Below are 11,941 nucleotides of genomic sequence, written 5' to 3' on the forward strand. Positions count from 1 at the left end.
TTCTAAACACCGGACTGGATTCTAAACACCGGACTGGATTCTAAACACCGGACTGGATTGGATTCTAAACACCGGACTGGATTGGATTCTAAACACCGGACTGGATTGGATTCTAAACACCGGACTGGACTGGATTCTAAACACCGGACTGGATTCTAAACACCAAATTCTAGACAGGACTGGATTCTTGACACCGGATTGGATTCTGCACACTGAATTCTAGACAAGACTGGATTCTAAACACCGGATTGGATTCAGCACACTGAATTCTAGACAGGACTGGATTCTAGACTAGACACTGGACTGGGCCAAAAAAGAAAAAAAAAAAAGTTTTATTTCTTTTTTGTGGTATGGCTGATGATAATGTTATGATTCCAGTACTTCTGACCAGAGGAGATCGTATGGCTGAGGTCAGAGTACTGGGAAGATATGCTGGTTGTGGGAGCAGGAAAGCCTAGTAACCCCTGGCGCCCTAACTCCGTTGTCTCGCCCGTGTTATCAGAAATCCCCTGCGAGACTATGGTTGCTTGAGCCCATGGCAGCCGCGTTCGAAGGGCGGATTATGTCTGCCCAACCCCGATGCCCCCTCAGGTCTTAATGGGAGACAAAGGGAAATCCGAGACAGGGTGATAACAAGGGGCCCTCTGACTAAGCAACCAGGCCAGGGGTTACAAGCTAACTAACTAAATCAAAAGGTATGTGCGGACTAGCCGCCAGGGAAAAGGACAACCAAAGATCCACTGATCCGTTACTCCTATCCAGCACCGCTGGATACCAGAGTGGATCAGGGAGAGCGGAATCCTCCGCAAAAGCTCCAGGACACAAATATACTAAATAATAAACAGTAAGCGGACAAGCCGCAACACACGGCTGCGCCGTGACTCACGAACACCACAGGATGTTAAAGGTGCTCAGTCAGACTCCAGGAAAAGATGACAAATCTCTGAGTACAGGACCACTGAGGACAGGAACAACCGGCTTGAGCAGGACTGGATACTTTCTGCAACTGACATAGGCAAACAGGAAGCTGCCGACACCGACTTTCAGAACTGGAGGACAGGCAGAATCCACTGGAACTCAGGGTAGGACACGGGATCAGACACAGGGACTGACACAGGAATCAACACAGGGACTGACACAGGAATCCACACAGGGACTGACACAGGAATCCACACAGGGACTGACACAGGAATCCACACAGGGACTGACAGGAACCAGCTCAAACTTAAAGCAGACTGCAACCCAAGGAATATCATCAGCATCTGCTAACTGCAGTGAGCCAGCATATATCAGAGAGGCCTAATTAATTATCTCTTGCAGCTGGCCTGCTGCACGACTAAGCTGACAAGATGCAATCAGCAGCCAGATGAGGCTGAACACATGGGAACAAGCTGCAATTGCACAGACTCACCAGCGGCAGCAGACAAGAGTAATCCAAAACAGAGCAATGGGAAATCCTGGCATGCAAGACAACTAAATAAACATAAAATAGGAATGAACCACTACCTGTGGTTCATAACAGTATCCCCTCCTTAAGGGTGAGCTCCGAGCACCCCATGACACCCACGGGGAACATAACAGAAGTATAACATGAAATACAGAACAAAACTGCAAAACAGGAATGAGCCACAGCCGTGGCTCATAACAGGCTGTATGTTATGGTCATACAGCAATGATGAACCGGGTTCGAGAGGAAGGGAAAGTGAAGAATGAGAAGACATGTGAGGATATGTGTGGACTGTGCAGAGTGGATGCAATTTGATAGGAAGGTTTATGAAAGTTATGTGGGCAGTTCAGGAACTTGATATGCTTGCCTAAAGAGGTGAGTTTTCTACACAAATGGCCATTGCTTGTATTTGGTATGTCTGCAGGATGGAATACATGACCAGTATTATTAAGCAATCTGCCAAATAATTTGATAAAGTATAGGCCCCTTGGCTGGCCCTTCAGAACACCCCCTCCCCATTTAATAGCTAACTAGATAAGTTTCCCTTTTTCACTTGAGCTACTTTGGACCCCTACCACTCGGACCTCCTTCCCTTTTCTCTGTCTCTTCATCTACTTTTGTTTTTTCTGCTCTTTCTTTGATTTTCTGATTCTCTTGCCCTCTTTAGTTGCTGGCCACGCTAAAAACCTAGAGGACATTTCTTTCCAAATAATTTTTGACAAAAAGGTTCAATTATGTGCTTATATTATTATTTCCATGTCATACTGTATATAAGGTGCGCTTATTGCACTGTGGTCTTTATTATGGGGGTCATTCCGAGTTGTTCGCTCGGTATTTTTTTCTCGCAACGGAGCGATTAGTCGCTAATGCGCATGCGCAATGCCCGCAGTGCGACTGCGCCAAGTGAATTTGCTATGCAGTTAGGTATTTTACTCACGGCATTACAAGGTTTTTTCTTCGTTCTGGTGATCGTAATGTGATTGACAGGAAGTGGGTGTTTCTGGGCGGAAACAGGCCGTTTTATGGGTGTGTGCGAAAAAACGCTACAGTTTCTGGGAAAAACGCGGGAGTGGCTGGAGAAACGGAGGAGTGTCTGGGCGAACGCTGGGTGTGTTTGTGACGTCAAACCTGGAACGAAACTGACTGAACTGATCGCAGATGCCGAGTAAGTCTGGAGCTACTCAGAAACTGCTAAGAAGTGTTTATTCGCAATTCTGCTAATCTTTTGTTCGCAATTTTGCTAAGCTAAGATTCACTCCCAGTAGGCGGCGGCTTAGCGTGTGCAAAGCTGCTAAAAGCAGCTTGCGAGCGAACAACTCGTAATGACCCCCTATGTGTGTCCCACGGTTGTTGTATTTTACATTGAGCTGTCTAATAAAACTTCTTTAAAATAAATAAAAATGTCACAATATAACAATATATGAACATACACGGATAAAAGTTGTATCAATTCTAAGCAAATAAATATATACATTACAATATAAAAAATATTAGCACAGGCAGTTTTAAGAAATAAAATAAATGTATCTCACTGTTTTAAAAGGCAATACGTTCCATTGTTCAACAGTCTGTTTCCTGAAGCTGAACAGTTTCTGCATGTACAGATGTAGCCACCTTTATCTTGACAGATTCTCCGCCCAGACGGATGTTTAGTCACGCTAAGGCGATAGCTGAGTTTAATCACAGGCAGGCGCATTGAGGTGGTTCTAGATACTCAGCATGCATTACACATTTCCACCACTGGGTGGCTAATGATCCACTAATCCAGTACTTTCGATCGTACAGTACAGCGGCGGATTGATCTACAGCTCTGGCAATTGGTCAGTGACGACTGTAATGTTAATACTGTAGGCGTAACGGGAGGCGGTGGAAAAAGATGGTGACCTACTGTAGAGTACTGTATGTGTATGGAGTCGCAACTAATTGTGTAAAAGGAAGAATGTACAGTACAATGTATAAACACCGTGCTTTTAAAATACATGTACAGTACATGAGCATCTGAGTTCCCTAAGGCATAATGGGAATGGTGGGCTAGCGGGAGGCGGTTGAAAATACCGTGCTTTACAAATGCGAGCATCCGAGTCCCCTAAGGCATAAACCAACACCAATGGGGAGGGGGCCGGGCACTGTTTGCTGTACTTTTACACATGAAATTGGGAATCTCTCATGAGTCGTCGTAGGCTAGCGATGAAGGCTCCCACCTCCCATGCTGGGGGTCCATGGTTCGAAACCTGATGTGCCTTCTTTTTTTTTTTTATTGTAATAATATACTGTATTATATTATTTTCATTGTAAGACAGTCAATGGAAAGGTGCACACAAGTTACATATAAATCAGAGTACATCTGCAGGAGCGATTCTTTACGCTAAATGCAACTACACAGCGGCAATGAGTAGAAATGAGTATATTCTGATGCAACGACTATAGCAAAACAGTACTGTAGATCTTCGGCGTTTGTGTATTGCACAGGACCTGAATTCCCTCCCTGCCTACTGCATGATCTGTGCAGGCTCCCAGGGGGGAAGGGCGATGGGGGTAGGGGGATACGATGGAAAATACCGTGCCTTTGAAATGCAATTATATGAGCGTCCGAGTCCCCTACGGCATAAACCAACACCAATGGGAAGGAAGTGCCAACCTTTTTTTTTTAATGTGTTCCCGTGACATTCACTTTAATATTTTTTCTTCTTCTCTCTAATACATCCAATGGAAGGATGCACAAAAGTTTCACATAAATCATAGTAGATCTGCAGGAGCGATTCTTTACGCTAAATGCATCTTCACAGCGGTAATGAGTAGAAATGAGTGTATTCTGAGTGAGCAAAACAGTACTGTAGATTCACTTTGATGATTAGGTCTCCAAGTTTGTTACATGCTTAGAATGTTTAAAAGAGATGAGCGGGTTCGGTTCTTCGAGATCCGAACCCCCCCGAACTTCAGCTATTTTACACTGGTCCGAGGCAGCCTTGGATCTTCCCGCCTTGCTCGGTTAACCCGAACGAGGCCGAACGTCATCATCCCGCTGTCGGATTCTCGCGAGATTCGTATTCTATATAAAGAGCCGCGCGTCGCCGCCATTTTCACTAATGCATTGGAGATTGAACGGAGAGGACGTGGCTGCGTTCTCTCCCTGAAAAGCTCCGTAATCTGTGCTCAGTGTGCTGCAAATATCTGTGCTCAGTGTGCTGCAAATATCTGTGCTCAGTGTGCTGAAAATATCTACGTTCTCTGCCTGAAAACGCTCCATATCTGTGCTCAGTGTGCTGCAAATATCTGTGCTCAGTGTGCTTTATTGTGGGGACTGGGGACCACCAGTATATAATTATAGTAGTACAGTACAGTAGGCCATTGCTGTATCTTGCACCTCTGTGTCACTGCAAGTATCCAATCCATATCTGTGCAGCATTTTTGTGAGCAGTATATATAGTATTACAGTGCAGCATTTTGGTGACCAACAGTATATAGTTGTACAGTAGGCCATTGCTGTATCTTGCAGCTCTGTGTCACTGCAAGTATCCATTCCATATCTGTGCTGCAATTTTGTGAGCAGTATATATAGTATTACAGTGCAGCATTTTGGTGACCAACAGTATATAGTTGTACAGTAGGCCATTGCTGTATCTTGCAGCTCTGTGTCACTGCAAGTATCCATTCCATATCTGTGCTGCATTTTGGTGAGCAGTATATATAGTATTACAGTGCAGCATTTTGGTGACCAACAGTATATAGTTGTACAGTAGGCCATTGCTGTATCTTGCAGCTCTGTGTCACTGCAAGTATCCATTTCATATCTGTGCTGCATTTTTGTGAGCAGTATATATAGTATTACAGTGCAGCATTTTGGTGACCAACAGTATATAATTGTACAGTAGGCCATTGCTGTATCTTGCAGCTCTGTGTCACTGCAAGTATCCATTCCATATCTGTGCTGCATTTTTGTGAGCAGTATATATAGTATTACAGTGCAGCATTTTGGTGACCAACAGTATATAGTTGTACAGTAGGCCAATGCTGTATCTTGCAGCTCTGTGTCACTGCAAGTATCCATTCCATATCTGTGCTGCATTTTTGTGAGCAGTATATATAGTATTACAGTGCAGCATTTTGGCGACCAACAGTATACATATTTAGTACAGTACAGTAGACCATTGCTATTGATATATTACTGGCATATAAATCCACACAGTAAAAAATGGAGAACAAAAATGTGGAGGGTAAAATAGGGAAAGATCAAGATCCACTTCCACCTCCTGCTGAAGCTGCTGCCACTAGTCATGGCCGAGACGATGAAATGCCATCAACGTCGTCTGCCAAGCCGATGCCCAATGTCATAGTAGAGAGCATGTAAAATCCAAAAAACTAAAGATCAGTAAAATGACCCAAAAATCTAAATTAAAAGCATCTGAGGAGAAGCGTAAACTTGCCAATATGCCATTTACGACACGGTGTGGCAAGGAACGGCTGAGGCCCTGGCCTATGTTCATGGCTAGTGTTTCAGCTTCACATGAGGATGGAAGCACTCATCCTCCCACTAGAAAACTGAAAAGAGTTAAGATGTCAAAAGCACAGCAAAGAACTGTGCGTTCTTCTAAATCACAAATTCCCAAGGAGAGTCCAATTGTGTTGGTTGCGATGCCTGACCTTCCCAGCACTGGACGGGAAGAGGTGGCACCTTCCACCATTTGCACGCCCCCTGCAAGTGCTGGAAGGAGCACCCGCAGTCCAGTTCTTGATAGTCAAATTGAAGATGTCACTGTTGAAGTACACCAGGATGAGGATATGGGTGTTGCTGGCGCTGAGGAGGAAATTACCAAGGAGGATTCTGATTGTGAGGTGGTTTGCTTAAGTCAGGCACCCGGGGAGACACCATTTATCCGTGGGATGAATATGGCCATTGACATGCCTGGTCAAATTACAAAAAAAAATCACCTCTTTGGTGTGGAATTATTTTAACAGAAATGCGGACAACAGGTGTCAAGCCGTGTGTTGCCTTTGTCAAGCTGTAATAAGTAGGGGTAAGGACATTAACCACCTAGGAACATCCCCATTATACATCACCTGGAGCGAAATCATCAGAAGTCATTGACAAGTTCAAAAACTTTGGGTGACAGCGGAAGCAGTCCACTGATAACTAAATCCCTACCTCTTGTACCCAAGCTCCTGCAAACCACACCACCAACTCCCTCAGTGTCAATTTCCTCCTTAGACAGGAAAGCCAATAGTCCTGCAGGCCATGTCACTGGCAAATCTGATGAGTCCTCTCCTAACTGGGATTCCTACGATGGATCCTTGAGTGTAATGCCTACTGCTGCTGGCGCTGCTGTTGTTGCTGCTGGGAGTCGATCGTCATCCCAGAGGGGAAGTCAGAAGACCACTTGTACTACTTCCAGTAAGCAATTGACTGTCCAACAGTCCTTTGCAAGGAAGATGAAATATCACAGCAGTCATCCTGCTGCAAAGCGGATAACTCACGTCTTGGCAGCTGTGTTGGTGTTAAATGTGTGTCCAGTATCCACCATTAATTCACAGGGAATTAAAGAATTGCTTGAGGTACTGTGTCCCCGGTACCAAATACCATCTAGGTTCCACTTCTCTAGGCTGGCGATACCGAGAATGTACACAGACGGCAGAAAAAGAGTCACCAGTGTCCTAAAAAATGCAGTTGTACCCAATGTCCACTTAACCATGGACATGTGGACAAGTGGAGCAGGGCAGACTCAGGACAATATGACTGTGACAGCCCACTGGGTAGATGTATTGCCTCCCGCAGCAAGAACAGCAGCAGCGGCACCAGTAGCAGCATCTCTCAAATGCCAACTCGATCCTAGGCAGGCTATGCTTTGTATCACCGCTTTCCATAAGAGGCACACAGTTGACAGCCTCTTACGGAAACTGAGGAACATCATCGCAGAATGGCTTACCCCAATTGGACTCTCCTGGGGATTTGTGACATCGGACAATGCCACCTATATTGTGCGTGCATTACATGTGGGCAAATTCCAGCACGTCCCATGTTTTGCACATACATTGAATTTGGTGGTGCAGAATTTTTTAAAAAACGACAGGGGCGTGCAAGATATGATGTCAGTGGCCCGAAGAATTGCAGGCCACTTTCGGCATTCAGCCACCGTGTGCCGAAGACTGGAGCACCAGAAAATACTCCTGAACCTGCCCCGCCATCATCTGAAGCAAGAGATGGTAAAGAGGTGGAATTCAACCCTCTATATGCTTCAGAGGATGGAGGAGCAGCAAAAGGTCATTCAAGCCTATACATCTGCCTATGATATAGGCTAAGGAGGAGGAATGCACCTGACTCAAGTGCAGTGGAGAATGATTTCAACGTTGTGCAAGGTTCTGCAACCCTTTGAACTTGCCACAGTTCAGACACTGCCAGCCTGAGTCAGGTCATTCCCCTCATCAGGCTTTTGCAGAAGCAGCTGGAGATATTGAAGGAGGAGCTAAAACGGAGCCATTCCGCTAGGCATGTGAGACTTGTGGATGAAGCCCTTCATTCGCTTAACCAGGATTCACGGATGGTCAATCTGTTGAAATCAGAGCACTACATTTTGGCCACCGTGCTCGATACTAGGTTTAAAGCCTACGTTGTATCTCTCTTTCCGGCAGACAGAAGACTGCACATGTTCAAAGACCTGCTGGTGAGACACTTGTCAAGTCAAGCGGAACGTGACCCATCAACAGCTCCTCCTTCGAGTGCTGAAATCTGGTCCGGACTGAAGGACCTGCCAACGATTACTGACATGTCGTCTACTGTCACTGCATATGATTCTGTCACCATTGAAAGAATGGTGGAGGATTATATGAGTGACTGTATCCAAGTAGGCACGTCAGACAGTCTGTACGTATACTGGCAGGAAAAAGAGGCAATTTGGAGGCCCTTGCACAAACTGGCTTTATTTTACCTAAGTTGCTCCCCCTCCAGTGTGTACTCCGAAAGAGTGTTTAGTGCAGCCGGTCACCTTGTCAGCAATCGGCGTACGCGGTTACTTCCAGAAAATGTGAAGAAGATGATATTTCATCAAAATGAATTATAATCAATTCCTCCATGGAGACATTCACCAGCTATTGCCTCCAGAAAGTACACAGTGACCTGAGATGGTGGATTCCAGTGGGGACGAATTAATACTCTGTGAGGAGGGGGATGTACACAGTGAAAGGGGTGATGAATCGGACGATGAGGAGGAGGTCGACATCTTGCCTCTGTAGAGCCAGTTTGGGCAAGGAGAGATTGATTGCTTCTTTTTTTGCCCTTTTTTTTCTTTTTTGGTGGGGACCCAAACCAACCAGTCATTTCAGCCACAGTCATGTGGCAGACCCTGTGGCTGAAATGATGGGTTTGTTAAAGTGTGCATGTCCTGTTTATACAACATAAGGGTGGGTGGGAGGGCCCAAGGACAATTCCATCTTGCACCTCTTTTTTTATTTATTTATCTCTGCATCATGTGATGTTTGGGGCTAATTTTTTTTAAGTGCCATCCTGTCTGACACTGCAGTGCCACTCCTAGATGGGCCAGGTGTTTGTGCCGCCCACTTGGGTCGCTTAGATTAGTCATCCAGTGACCTCGGTGCAAATTTTAGGACTAAAAATAATATTGTGAGGTGTGAGGTATTCAGAATAGACTGGAAATGAGTGTAAATTATGGTTATTGAGGTTAATAATACTATGGGATCAAAATGACCCCCAAATTCTATGATTTAAGCTGTTTTTGAGGGTTGTTGTTTTTTTTTTTTTAAACACCCGAATCCAAAACACACCCGAATCCGACAAAATATTTTCAGGGAGGTTTTGCCAAAACCCATCCGAATCCAAAACACGGCCGCGGAACCGAATCCAAAACCAAAACCCAAAACCCAAAAATTTTCCGGTGCACATCTCTAGTTAAACAGTCAAAAAAAGTAGTAACAATGATTATGTTATAACTACAGCTCAAAATATATATTGAACTATTTGCAATTTTCATGAAAACTATGTCAGTAACAATGTACAATTTAGAACTGTGGAAAACACCACAGTGGTTTCAAAATAATGTTCTTTGATAATGCTGAGTGAAAGTATATTACAGATTTTGAATATGACGGGGGTACTACGCACTCTTAATGTGTTTGTATTACAGTACATGATAAATTGCTCAGTAGGGTAGAAAACATGTTGGGATGTGTTGGGGAACATTTAGTGATACTCCTGAAGCTTTGTTCTGCTTATTTAAGTATTATTCCAAATCTCAAGGGATTTTTTACCAATCCCGTGCTGGAAAGGTAACATATAATGCAATATAATATGTTTTGGTATACAACGGCAAGCGAAATGAACATTTAAAATACTCTGTCAGCATTCCTTTATTGTAGAAGTTTGATTACACTTTCTCTAAACAAATGGGGCTTTACTTAAATTTGCAGCCCAAACATATACTGTATGTGCTTAAAGTACAGGGTATTGATTTGAATGCATCAAGATATGCTCTAAGCATAGGTGGACGCAGCCAGAGTAAACTTACAGCAGTCATCATCATTAACTGGATAAAGACTAGGGGGTATATTTACTAAAGGTTGATATTGTTTATTTGTGTTTGGTTTTAGATCAATGTTAAATTGATTTTAATCGATGTTATTTTTTATATTCATATTTAAATGTTAGTATACAGATGAAGCCATGCTAATCGAGACTCCATCTGTTCCTGGGCGTGCCTGCTGCTGCGATTGGGGTGTGCGCACATTCGTGATGCGCATGCGCCCCATTCACTTGAATGAGAGTGTCTCTGTGCGCTCCTGGCGTGACTAGTCGGACGGATCGCCTAGTCATGCCGGGAGCGCTCGTATACGATGGAGCCGCACTAGATTTAACCCTAGAAGCCCAACATTGATTAAAATCAATTTAACATCGATCTAAAATCGATCTAAAATCGATCAAAAACGAACAAAATCAACCTTTAGTAAATACACCCTTTGAAATACAATACAATTAAAAATGAATGCTCTCCCCCAAACTCTGTAACCAACACTTATCCTACAGCCTAGGTTGGTTAAAGCTGGGTGACAATGGACATCAGTCTGCTTGCAAAAGTGGCAACCAGTAACAGGCTGTGTTAAGCTGTGCTAGCCGCATTGTAAAAGGAAGGCCCAGAGTATGGGGCCACCATGTCATCACAGGACACCAACACAGCCTGGTCAGCATGGGGTAGAATTTCCTATGGGTTGTAGGCCCATAAAAAACATACACACTTCGTTCTGAATAATGTAGAGACTCGCGTAATTGACATGGAGGAACCAATATGTAACAACCAATATGTGTTATCCCATTAGTTTTCCCCACACTTTTTGTATGCTATTTGACCTAGAGACAGTGAACAGCTCAATTTAACACAGGTTTAGCATCCCAGGCCAGACCACTAATAGCCTCTGATCCGTGCGGAAAATGACAAATTGCTATCCTGGATGTAGCCAATCGTATGCCATCCGTGGTTTTAATTCTGTTGAATGCTGCATAGTTCATCCCGCAAAACTCACAAGTTTAGTGTTTTCAGTGTTTCCCTTTACAGTGTTGCCTTTAAGTCCAGTTCAAAGGAAAATGAGCCAACTTTCTGTGGTTTGGTTTACAAAAGAAATTGCAATACTCAGAAAGATAGTTTGATTTTTGTCTAAACATATTTTTATTCTGATGAAAATGAAAGTCTTTAAAAAAAAAAAATTTGAGTTTAAAAATACATTAAAAAAATTTACATTTTTCCAAATTGTAACATTTACTTTGTTCTGTAAGCACTGAGCCTGACCTTCCAAATCCTACAATCACAGTGATAAAGGTAATGGTTAATTTAAAATATAGAATATTGTTATTGATCTTTGTACAGTAAAATGGATAAAAAGTGCCCCCATTCATTTGACCATTTAGGTGACACTATTGCTACTAATGTCTGTGAAAAGCTTTATTTCAGTCCAATGTTGAAATAATACAGGAAACTGCAAATATATGATGCATTTTCATTCTAAGCACTAACACTTCATCAGGAGAAAAACAATATGTAACACATGGTAGTAATATCGGCGATGGAATTAGGGACACCTGTGCTGCAGATAATGTTCCTTTACTAAAGTGGATACATTGTGAACAAAGCAATCAAACTTCTAATATTTAAAAAAGCATATTCAGCACAGGAACGAAACCAATTTGGTTCTTGTGAAATTTGTAGTGGTTCAATTGCAAGAACTCACTGACAATTTCTGCCAAACACAAATATAATAAGAGCTTTACTTGCTTTTCTGCTCCTAGGGGAAACAAAGGACAGTAATAGTAAGAGAACAAGAATTGCAGCTAGCTGTGCAATGATGGATTTAAATAATTGGAGCCAGCAGGCACACAACCTTTGATGGCCTAAGAATCATTCCATCCACTATCCTACCAACATTTACTGTACATAAAACATTCTACAGTCTTGCTAGTTCCATCACAGGAATATAGTGACACCACCCTGAACAAGTAAT

This window comes from Pseudophryne corroboree, chromosome 5 (genome assembly GCF_028390025.1).
Source record: "Pseudophryne corroboree isolate aPseCor3 chromosome 5, aPseCor3.hap2, whole genome shotgun sequence".
Classification (NCBI taxonomy): domain Eukaryota; kingdom Metazoa; phylum Chordata; class Amphibia; order Anura; family Myobatrachidae; genus Pseudophryne; species Pseudophryne corroboree.